This window comes from Schistocerca americana, chromosome 8, assembly GCF_021461395.2.
Source record: "Schistocerca americana isolate TAMUIC-IGC-003095 chromosome 8, iqSchAmer2.1, whole genome shotgun sequence".
In the NCBI taxonomy this organism is placed as follows: domain Eukaryota; kingdom Metazoa; phylum Arthropoda; class Insecta; order Orthoptera; family Acrididae; genus Schistocerca; species Schistocerca americana.
In genome coordinates this window covers 391,889,990-391,902,925 of record NC_060126.1, presented here as the reverse complement: position 1 = coordinate 391,902,925, position 12,936 = coordinate 391,889,990, and positions in this window count along the sequence as shown.

Below are 12,936 nucleotides of genomic sequence, written 5' to 3'. Positions count from 1 at the left end.
AAATTTAAAAGAACAGTAAATCCCCAAGATTGACGAAGTTTTCCAAAAGCGCGAACTTCAGTGCGAGATTCTTTTTAATAGTTTCCACAGCAAAACTCTGTCTCGAAATCTGGCAGAAAAACCAAAGAGATTCTCGTAGTATATAAAGTACACCAGTGGCAAGACGCAGTCAATACCTTCACAGCGCGATAGCAGTGGTGATGTTATTGGCGACAGTGCCGCTATATCAGAGTTACTAAACACAGTTTTCCGAAATTCCTTCACAAAACAAGACGACGTAAATATTCCAGATTCGTATCGAGAACAACTGCCGACGTGAGTAGCTTTGAAGTAGACATCCATGATATAGTGAAGCAGATAAAACTCTTAAGAAGACAATGCCTCCGGTCCAGATTGTGTACCAGAAGTTGCACAAAATCACACCAATACCCAACAAAGGAAACAGCAGAAATCCGCTGAATTACAGACCCAAACCACTAATGTCGATTTTCAGTAGGATTTTGGAACATATACTGCGCTCGAACATTATGAATCAGTTCGAAGAAAACGATTTACTGAGAAATAGCCAACACGGATTCAGAAAATATCGTTCTCGTGGAACACTACTAGCTCTTTATTCTCACGAAGTAATTCGTGCTATCCACAGGAGACTTCAAATTGATTCCATATTGTTAGTTTTCCAGAAGGCGTTTGACACCGTTCCCCACAAGTTACTTCTAATTAAACTGCGTGCCTATGGAATATTGCCGAAGTTGTGTGACTCGAATATGACAACGGAAAGTCATAGGGTAATACAGAAATAATATCTGGTGTTCCACAAGGAAGTGATATAGGTCCTCTGTTGTTCTTCATGTACATAAGCGGTTTAAGAGACAATCTGAGCAGCCCTCTTAGATTATTTGCAGATGATGGTGTCATTTACTGTCTTGTGAAGTCATCACTTGATCAAAACGAATTGCAAAATCATTTAGACAAGATATGTCTGGAGAAAAAAGCAGCAGTTGACATTAAATAATGAAAAGTGTGAAGCCATCCATTTGAGTACAAAAAGAAATCCGCTAAATTTCGTTTACACGATAATCCACAGAAATTTGACTCAGCTAAATACTTATGGATTACAATTACGAATAGTTTAATTGGATCAATCACACAGATAATGTTGCGAAAAAATCAAACCAAAGACTGCGATTAATTGGTAGAACACTTAGAAAATGTAGCAGGTCTACTAAAGAGACCGCTTGCACTACGCTTATTCACGCTCTTCTGGAATATTGCTGTGCGGTGTGGGATCCACTTCAGATAGATTGACGGAGGACATCGCGAAAGTTCAGAGAATGGTAACTGATTTCGTATCATCGCGAAATAGGGCAGAGAGTGCCATGGATGTGATACACAATTTGGGGTGGCGTTTTTCGCTGCGGCAGGACCTTCTCATGAATTTTCGATCACCAACTTTCTCCTCAGAGTGTGACATTATTTTATTAGCATCCACCTACATAGAGGTCATCATAATAAAATAAGAGAAGTCAGAGCTCGAACGGAAAGATGTAAGTGTTCGTTTTCCCGTGCGCTGTTCGAGAGAGGAATGGTAGAGAAGTAACTTAGAGGTACTTCGCTGAACCCTGTGCAGGCACTTAGTTGCGAATTGCAGAGTGATCATATAGATGTAGATGTAAATAGAAATAGGAAGACATATCGAAACTGGGAGAGTCGATGTGAACACACTGAGAAACCGAACGCCTTTTAAAGAAAGAATAGACAAGACATGTTTCCAGGACAGGAAAAAATCAAAAAATAAAAGAAAGTAGTCACAAAAAGAGAAGGAACAACATGGAAAGGATAATTTCAAGGGAGTATATGAGCATGACGATACATGTAAACCACTAATGAAATGTATGCCCTAAGCATTTGTTTGTGAGATATGGCGCATTTTGTTTCTAGTTTAACAAGTTAATATTTTAAAGAATTTCTATTACACTCGCTCGCCACCTATAATATTGTTACCGTACACTTCGTCCTTCTCCTGTCGACAACGTTGCCAAACTTGATAACTGTACCTGATTCAGTGTATATCGTACATATACTTTATTAAATACTTTTAGCTTCGAAAATGTGCGCTCAACTTTTTCAACGGCCACAGGTTCCTAAAGATATATCAACAGAGTTATGCATATGATGAGGTACCACGTATTAGCTCTACGACAAGCAGTTCCCATGAAGTTCTTACCAATACCACAGCACTGTATGCGTCTGCAACTTACGCCATTATTTAAGACAAGGTATTTAGTTGCGAATAAATGATGTTAATCGTCGGGTGAATAAAGTGTCATTACAAGTTTAGTCAGAGCTATGTAAGCCTTCTTTATTGTTGTTATTCGTCTTTCACAGTTGTTGCTACTTTCATCCAGCAGTCTGTGGAATGATACCTTATGTCAGCAGTGTTCCTAAAAGTTCAGGTCAGCTCAGATGTCAAGTCTTTAGATACTACCTAGATATTGATTCTTTCTACTACTTTACGTGGAATAACAAAGATGTAGGATTAAGTTATGTTTTTAAGACGCATCGCTACATTTCGTTCGTTGCGCACAAGAATTATATCAATGACTATCTCTTCAAGTGCATAAATGTTATCGTATATGTCATTGAATTTAATGTTTTATAGGGCTACATTGGGAGAACTCGCGGAACAATTTTTTAAATCCTTCTACAGCAGCATTATAAGGCCAAAACGTTTGTAGATGTTCCAGGATAAATAGCTGTTTGTTGATTATCCCCTACAGTACTTTTAAGAACTATATTTAAGTTTTAAATTGATACTTTTTCACACATCATTGGATACGACTATCAAGACCACAGCCTTGGCTGCAGCCTTTGCACACATCATAGCCCATTCATTCTGTATATTCAGTTAACTAACGTTCGAGTCCTATTGCAGATTGGCCTTTGATCAGGGTGAAGGAGGTAAATGATTTTCGTCTCTTTGCCTCTGAAAGATTTTGCCCAACCGCCATGAACTATCTGAATATGGCGAAGAAGTTCACTTTGCAGATGGATTTTACTAATCTCCACTTTTCTTTCCAGTTTAATTTTTTCTTTCTGTTTTTCGTTCTGTTTTTCCTCGGGTGTCCCAAATACCCCAGCCTAGTTACACCCTGCTATCGTCGCTGGACGATTTCCACAATTACGTAGTGATTATTTTCCGCACGTCCTCTAAGAGTAAACAACGTGCCGCAGTTCTCAACAATACAGGGGTCCCTCTGGCTGCCCACGCCGTTGCTTAGCATTGGTTCCAGATGAGACAGCTGGTGAGCAGCCTGGATGTATCCACCCTCAGTCAGCAAGATCTTAAGAAAACGGTGAAATGCAGTAAGAGCGCGGAGCGACGACAGCTGTCAAAAGGTAAGCCCCAACAAATATATGCGTTTTGCCATTCCGTGGCACCCGAAACACAGGCCTCAAATCGAATGAAGTTTTCTGCAGACGCACAACATAAAGTCTCAGAGATGTATATGTATAATGAATATGAAGGTATTCCACATGACAGTTACATTCAGTGTAATCTGATTTTGTAACTGAGCCGTCTATACTAAAACTTATATCACGGCTTGTCTGAAGGAGTGTTCGCCTCTTTCTTTTGGTAGCTGTGCCTGCCTGTAACTTTTTTGCCTAGATTATTTTGTGTACAATTCCAAACCTACAACAGGTGTCACAGAATGTAGCAAGACACTGAAATCCTGCAACTATAGGATCTCGTACTATGTGAATAACACCACAACCCAGTGTATTATCAGTAGCAAAGACAAGACCTAATTACTAGCCAACATCTGGGCGTACAAAATTGACTATGATCAGCTTTAAATAGTTCTGTCAAGCGGAGACATAGCAACTAGGCTCGCTGAACATGAACCCAGCTAGAGGGTGTAGCATTAACATTCCACATCCGCTGATCAGGTGTTGCTTGAGGGCCACAGAGCCATGTCCTACACTTAGCAAACAAAGGCCAAAAAGTCAGCATGTTGGAAGCTCTGTAAATCAACAAACATGTAGCCGACAGTTCTGATTTAATCTTAAATGCCCAAGCGCGTATTAATCCTTCCCCTCTTCTAACCTTACACGATCCTCTCAATTTGCCATTACTCCTCACACTGTCTGTTCCTTCCTATTGCTCCATTGTCCTCCATTTATCGATTTTTTATCGTGATTGGCTATGTACTACACACATTCTGTTGAAACAATTGTCAAATTCCTTCTTTTTCTTGGTTTCTCTATCTCTTTCCATCAGTAACACCTCTTGAAGTATTATTACCATGTAGTAATTTTATAATATTTATTTATTTAATTTAAACTGTTATATAGACACTGTGTTATTTTCTTAGTTAACTTAATGTTTACCCTGTATACTTCTTTATATTTATTTATTGTTCAGTTCTTTATCTTTTAATTTGAACTAGCACGCTACTGTCAAAGAAGACATTTGCTGGACGTTTGTGTTTCAGTCTAGGTTAGTAACATAATTTCCAACTTTGTACACAAACATTGTAACTTCTTTGGCGACGATAGTCAGTTAAAGTTTAATGATAGACTTGCAAACCGAAAACCGGCAAAGTTGAATAAATGTATATTGTGGAACATAAAACAATAGTACTTTTTATTTATTAACGCACAGACGTTGGAATAGAGCCGATAATATTTATTTATTTATTGTTCCGTGGGACCAAATTAAGGAGAAGTCTCCATGGTCGTGGAACGAGTCAATACATGAAATTATAACACGATATTAGAAACCGATAAAATGAAATTTAAAAAAACATATTCAGGTGACAAGTCGTATGTTTAAATGAAGAAAATCGACAATGTAACACTGGAATTTGCTTAATTTTTTAGCTCTTCCAGGAGCTCCTCGACAGAATAGGAGTGAGCCATGAGGAAACTCTTCAGTTTAGACTTAAAAGTGTTAGGGCTACTGCTAAGATTTTTGAGTTCTTGTGGAAGCTTATTGAAAATGGATGCAGCAGAATACTGCACTCCTTTCTGCACAAGAGTCAAGGAAGTGCATTCTACATGCAGATTTGATTTCTGCCTAGTATTAACTGAGTGAAAGCTGCTAACTCTTGGGAATAAGCTAATATTGCTAACAGCAAACGACATTAAAGAAAATATATACTGTGAGGGAAATGCCAGAATTCCCAGATTTTTGAATAGGGGTCGACAAGAGGTTCTCGAACTTACACCACATATAGCTCGAACAGCCTGTTTTTGAGCCAAAAATACCCTTTTTGAATCAGAAGAATTACCCCAAAAAATAATACCATACGACATACGCTTATGAAAATATGTGAAGTAGACTACTTTTCGTGTTGAAGTGTCACTTATTTCAGATACTGTTCTAATGGTAAATAAAGCAGCATTTAGCTTCTGAACAAGATCCTGGACATGGGCTTTCCACAACAGCTTACTATCTATCCGAACGCTTAGGAACTTGAACTGTTCCGTCTCGCTTATAATATGCCTATTCTGTCTGATCAAAATATCGGTTCTTGTTGAATTGTGAGTTAGAAACTGTAAAAAATGAGTCTTACTGTGATTTAGCATCAAATTATTTCCCACAAGCCACGAACTTATTTCATGAACTACATTATTTGTAACTGTTTCAATATTACACACAAGATCCTTCACTATCAAGCTGGTGTCATCAGCAAACAGAAATATTTTTGAATCACCTGTAATACTAGAAGGCATATCGTTTATATAAATAAGAAACAGCAGTGGCCCCAGCACCGACCCTTGGGGAACGCCCCACTTAACAGTGCCCCATTGGGACTGAACATCACTACCACTCTCAATATTGCGGAGAATCATCCTCTGCTTTCTGTTCTTAAAGTAAGAGGCGAACCAATTGTAAGCTACTCCCCTTACTCCATAATGGTCCAACTTCTGCAGTAATATTTTGTGGTCAACACAGTCAAAAGCCTTTGTTAAATCAAAGAAAACACCCAGCGTTCGCAACCTTTTATTTAATCCGTCCAAAACCTCACAGAGAATAGAGAATATAGCATTTTCAGTTGTTAAACCATTTCTAAAAGCAAACTGAACATTTGACAGCAAATTATGCGAATTTAAATGCTCCAGTAATCTTGTATATACAACCTTCTCGATAACTTTAGCAAACACCGATGGCATAGAAATAGGTCTAAAATTGTCAACATTATCAATGTCTCCCTTTTTATAAAGTGGCTTCACTACCGAGTACTTTAATCGGTCAGGAAACCGACCACTCCTAAAGGAAAAGTTACAGATATGGCTGAGAACTGGGCTAACATACATAGAACAATACTTCAGTATTCTGCTAGATACCCCGTCATATCCATGAGAGTTCTTTGTCTTTAGTGATTTAATTATTAACTCAATCTCCCTCTTGTCAGTATCATGGAGGAGCATTTCAGGTAACAGTCTTGGAACACTTTTTTCTAAGAGCGCTATATGAGTCCCTGTTGGGACTAGGTTTCTATTTAGTTCACCTGCTATATTCAGAAAGTGATTATTAAATACTGTACATATATGCGACTTATCAGTAACACGGACATTCCCACTACGCACTGATTCTATATTCTCGACCTGTCTCTGCAGACCAGCAACTTCCTTTATGACTGACCATATGGTTTTAATTTTATCCTGAGACTTAGCTATTCTATCTGCATACCACATACTTTTTGCCTTCCTAATAACATTTTTAAGCACCTTACAGTACTGTTTGTAATGGTCTGCTGCATTTAGATTTTGACTGTTTCTAACGTTTTGATATAATTGCCACTTTGTTCTACAAGATATTCTTATCCCTCTAGTCAGCCACCCAGGCTGCCTGTTTGTGCTAGTACCCTGTTTTAAACGTTCTAACGGAAAGCAACTTTCAAAGAGCATGAGAAAAGTCTTGAGAAAAGCATTATATTTATCGTCTACTGTATCAGCGCTATAAACATCTTGCCACTCTTGTTCCTTTAGAAGGTTTACAAAGGTCTCTACAGCAACTGGATCAGCTGTCCTGAAGAGCTGATGACTATATTTAACACACGTTGCAGCACAAAAATCTTTTAAAGTTAAAATTTGTGCATCATGATCTGAAAGGCCATTCACCTTTTTGCTAACAGAATGCCCTTCTAGTAATGAGGAATGAACAAAAATGTTGTCTATGGTTGTTCTACTGTTCCCTTGCACTCTCGTTGGAAAGAACACGGTTTGCATAAGATTATATGAATTAAAGAGGTCTACCAGCATCCTCTTCCTTGCACAATCACTTATACAATTAATATTGAAGTCACTACATATAACTAACTTTTTGTATTTCCTATAAAGTGAACCAAGAACCTCCTCTAGCTTTAACAAAAATGTTGTGAAATCGGAGTCTGGGGATCTATAAATAACAACAGTGAGAAGTTTAGCTCCGTTAAATTTAACCACACGTGCACAACATTCAAACACCCTTTCAGTGCAGTACTTTGAAACATCAGTTGACTCAAATGGGATACCGTTTTTCACATACATGGCTACTCCCCCACACCGCAAAGAGCTCCTCGAAAAGCTTCCAGCCAACCTGTTTCCTGGTAAAGGAAGCCTCTGAATTATCTCCTTATTTAAGAAGTGTTCAGATATACCAATAATTTCAGAGTCAACATCTACAAGCAGTTCACTAACTTTATCTCTAATACCTTGTATATTTTGATGAAATATACTAATTCCCTCATTACTCGGATACCTAAGCTTTGTCAAAAGTGATTCCCTTGTTAGAGAGACTTCCCTTAAGCAGGAATACCTATCAGCTGACTTCAATCTAAAAAAGGAGCAGCTCTAACACCCACTACTGCAGGAATTTTCCCATGAGTGATCCCACCAACCCCATCTATGCTGTCACCTATAAGCTTTGCCAACCTCCCCTTCCCATACCTGTTGAGGTGCAGGCCATGTCTAGTGAAAGCCGTCCTGCTGATAGACTCCACCGACACCACTGAAATGTGACCCATGCTTTCTGTCATCAGCGCACCCCAAAGTCTCATGTTATTACGCCAGAAGGCTGTATTAAGATGAGGCCGATCGTGACGCTGAAAGAGTTCCACGAAATGCACATTCGTGTTGCCAGTCTGAGTGGCTATCTTTTCCAGGTCACCATCTATGTTATACTCCCCATCCCTATCAATACTATTACCAGCCCCACCCACAATCACTACCTGATCCTCTTTAGTAAAATCCCTACATAACCCCCCTATGTTAACAGTCACCTGAGCCAATCCTGCATTAGGCTTCACAATGCTGGTGACCTGGTACTCACTTCCCAGCACTTCCTGCAACTGCTGGCCTACACCTCTGCCATGAGAACTACCTAACAGCAGAACCTTCTTCTTCCTCTTCGATTTTGCAACTGTTCTAGGCACAATAACTACTGAGGTCTGTTGCATACTTCCTACATCTACAGCTACTAGAGATTCCTCTCCACTAGACTCTGACAGTTGGTCATATCTATTGTAAACAACAATAGTAAAACTATCTGAAAATCTTCTTCTCCTAGCAGATCTCTTGCCAACAGCGAGCTCCCACTCCCCAACCCCCTTCTCCCTCCTCATCCTAGCTAGCTCCTCCTGTGCGTTTTTCAACTGCACCTGAAGGGCACAGATCTTACGCTCCTGCTCCTCTATCAACTTACTCTTGCTACATAACCTGCAGTTCCAGGAGAGGATCTCACCAGAATGCCCACTGGCTTCCCCACTGCATTCCCCCCAGTGAAAATACTTCGAACAAATCTCACACCGTAATCCACTACTCACGAACCTACGGCAAAGCCCACACTTCTCACTCATGGTAAAATTTTACTTTTTCTGAGTTCTGCTACTACAATAACAAGATGTTAAAAACCTGACTACAATAATCACAAACTTACTCTACAAAGGAAGTAACTAGTCTTATTAACAGTATTAATAAACAACAAATGTGAATACAACAAAATACTAATACAGAAAGAGAATCAAACGTCTAATGACACAGTAACGAAGCTGAAAACAGTTCCCAAAAGGTTCTTCTGAAATTATTTCACCAGAAAACACCAAGACACCGGTTGAAGACTACTAAAGTTCCTAAATAAACCACTATACACAAACAATTAATTAGTACTTAGCGCCGGCCGCGGTGGTCTCGCGGTTCTAGGCGCGCAGTCCGGAACCGCGCGACTGCTACGGTCGCAGATTCGAATCCTGCCTCGGGCATGGATGTGTGTGATGTCCTTAGGTTAGTTAGGTTTAAGTGGTTCTGGGTTCTAGATGACTGATGACCACAGCTGTTCAGTCCCATAGTGCTCAGAGCCATTTGAACCATTTAGTACTTAGCTCTCGATGCGCCGCTACAGCTGCAACTGGTCAGCGCGGAATGTAAACACAGGCAAGAGGTTAAGTTGCTCATTACGAAACACTCACATTGTCAGACTTTATTCGAGAATTTTTGCTAAATCCTAGGAGGCAAGATTTCTGCATGATGAAGTTATAGAGAAAGTAGATATGTTTGTTTACTTGTGAGAACTGAGAACAACAATCGGATGGGCGGTTAAAGAATTAAACAGTACGCTAAAAATAGCTTGGTGTTAATTCGGGAAACTGAATGCTCTATTCAGAAGTAAATTCCCATTGTGCCTTAAAAGGAAAGTCTATTAACATGTGTATGCTGACAGTACTGTGTAGAGCTCGTGGTCTCACGGTTGGTGGGCACGGTAGCTCAACGTGTTCTGTCAGAGGGCTGCTTGCCCTCTGTAATGAAACAACTGAGTGAAACATTCAACTATGAACTTAAAGAGTTGCCATGCGGCGTTCGCCCAGGCCAAATGACGAGGTTAATGTCGCTCCGTCTAGAAGGATGGGTCGCACGTTCGATTCCCGACTGGGAAGGAGATTTTCTTCTGTCAGAGACTGGGTGTTTCTGGGTTCTAATATCCATCTCATTTTCATCGACACGCAGACCCCAAAGTGGCGTCAACAGAAAGAGTTGCAACGGGCGGCCGAACAACACCAGACGGGGTCTGCCAGCAATTAATACCATGCCAACTTATCTGTGTGAAATACGTTGTTGTTGTTGTGGTCTTCAGTTCTGACACTGGTCTGATGCAGCTCTCCAAAAAATGGTTCAAATGGCTCTGAGCACTATGGGACTTAACTACTCAGGTAATCTGTCCCCTAGAACTTAGAACTACACTCCTGGAAATTGAAATAAGAACACCGTGAATTCATTGTCCCAGGAAGGGGAAGCTTTATTGACACATTCCTGGGGTCAGATACATCACATGATCACACTGACAGAACCACAGGCACATAGACACAGGCAACAGAGCATGCACAATGTCGGTACTAGTACAGTGTATATCCACCTTTCGCAGCAATGCAGGCTGCTATTCTCCCATGGAGACGATCGTAGAGATGCTGGATGTAGTCCTGTGGAACGGCTTGCCATGCCATTTCCACCTGGCGCCTCAGTTGGACCAGCGTTCGTGCTGGACGTGCAGACCGCGTGAGACGACGCTTCATCCAGTCCCAAACATGCTCAATGGGGGACAGATCCGGAGATCTTGCTGGCCAGGGTAGTTGACTTACACCTTCTAGAGCACATTGGGTGGCACGGGATACATGCGGACGTGCATTGTCCTGTTGGAACAGCAAGTTCCCTTGCCGGTCTAGGAATGGTAGAACGATGGGTTCGATGACGGTTTGGATGTACCGTGCACTATTCAGTGTCCCCTCGACGATCACCAGTGGTGTACGGCCAGTGTAGGAGATCGCTCCCCACACCATGATGCCGGGTGTTGGCCCTGTGTGCCTCGGTCGTATGCAGTCCTGATTGTGGCGCTCACCTGCACGGCGCCAAACACGCATACGACCATCATTGGCACCAAGGCAGAAGCGACTCTCATCGCTGAAGACGACACGTCTCCATTCGTCCCTCCATTCACGCCTGTCGCGACACCACTGGAGGCGGGCTGCACGATGTTGGGGCGTGAGCGGAAGACGGCCTAACGGTGTGCGGAACCGTAGCCCAGCTTCATGGAGACGGTTGCGAATGGTCCTCGCCGATACCCCAGGAGCAACAGTGTCCCTAATTTGCTGGGAAGTGGCGGTGCGGTCCCCTACGGCACTGCGTAGGATCCTACGGTCTTGGCGTGCATCCGTGCGTCGCTGCGGTCCGGTCCCAGGTCGGCGGGCACGTGCACCTTCCGCCGACCACTGGCGACAACATCGATGTACTGTGGAGACCTCACGCCCCACGTGTTGAGCAATTCGGCGGTACGTCCACCCGGCCTCCCGCATGCCCACTATACGCCCTCGCTCAAAGTCCGTCAACTGCACATACGGTTCACGTCCACGCTGTCGCGGCATGCTACCAGTGTTAAAGACTGCGATGGAGCTCCGTATGCCACGGCAAACTGGCTGACACTGACGGCGGCGGTGCACAAATGCTTCGCAGCTAGCGCCATTCGACGGCCAACACCGCGGTTCCTGGTGTGTCCGCTGTGCCGTGCGTGTGATCATTGCTTGTACAGGCCTCTCGCAGTGTCCGGAGCAAGTATGGTGGGTCTGACGCACCGGTGTCAATGTGTTCCTTTTTCCATTTCCAGGAGTGTACTTAAACCTAACTAACCTAGGGACAACACACACATCCATGCCCGAGGCAGGATTCGAACCTGCGACCGTAGCGGTCCCACGGTTCCAGACTGTAGCGCCTAGCACCACAGCCGGCTGCAGCTCTCCATGCTACTCTATCCTGTGCAAGCTGCTTCAACTCCCAGTACGCACTGCAGCCTACATCCTTCTGAATCTGTTTAGTGTATTCATCTCTTGGTCTCCCTCTACGATTTTTACCCTCCACGCTGGCCTCCAATACTAAATTGGTGATCCCTTGATGCCTCAGAACATGTCATACCAACTGATCACTTCTTCTAGTCACGTTGTGCCACAAACTCCTCTTCTCTCCAATTCCATTCAATACCTCCTCATTAGTTATGTGATCTACCCATCTAATCTTCAGCATTCTTCTGTAGCACCACATTTCGAAAGCTTCTATTCTCTTCTTGTCCATGAGTCACATTTCAGTGGTGTCGGTGGAGTCTATCAGTAGGACGGGTTTCACTAGACATGGCCTGCACCTCAACAGGTATGGGAAGGGGAGGTTGGCAAAACTTATAGGTGACAGCATAGGTGGGGGTGGTGGGATCACTCATGGGAAAATTCCGGTAGTTGTGGGTGTTAGAGCTGTACCTTTTTTAGATTGAAGTCAGCTGATAGGTATTCCTGCTTAAGGGAAGTCTCTCTAACAAAGAAACCACTCTCTACAAAGCTTGGGTATCCGATTAATAAGGGAATTAGTATATTTCATCAAAATATACAAGGTATTAGAGATAAAGTTAGTGAACTGCTTATAGATGTTGACTCTGAAATTATTGGTATATCTGAACACTTCTTAAATAAGGAGATAATTCAGAGGCTTCCTTTACCAGGATACAGGTTGGCTGGCAGCTTTTCTAGGAGCTCTTTGCGGTGTGGGGGAGTAGCCATGTATGTGAAAAACGGTATCCCATTTGAGTCAATTGATGTTTCAAAGTACTGCACTGAAAAGGTGTTTGAATGTTGTGCAGGTGTGGTTAAATTTAGTGGAGCTAAACTTCTTACTGTTGTTATTTATAGATCCCCAGACTCCGATTTCACAACATTTTTGCTAAAGCTAGAGGAGGTTCTTGGTTCACTTTATAGGAAATACAAAAAGTTAGTTATATGTGGTGACTTCAATATTAATTGTATAAGTGATTGTGCAAGGAAAAGGATGCTGGTAGACCTCCTTAATTCATATAATCTTATGCAAACCGTATTCTTTCCAACGAGAGTGCAAGGGAACAGTAGAACAACCATAGACAATATT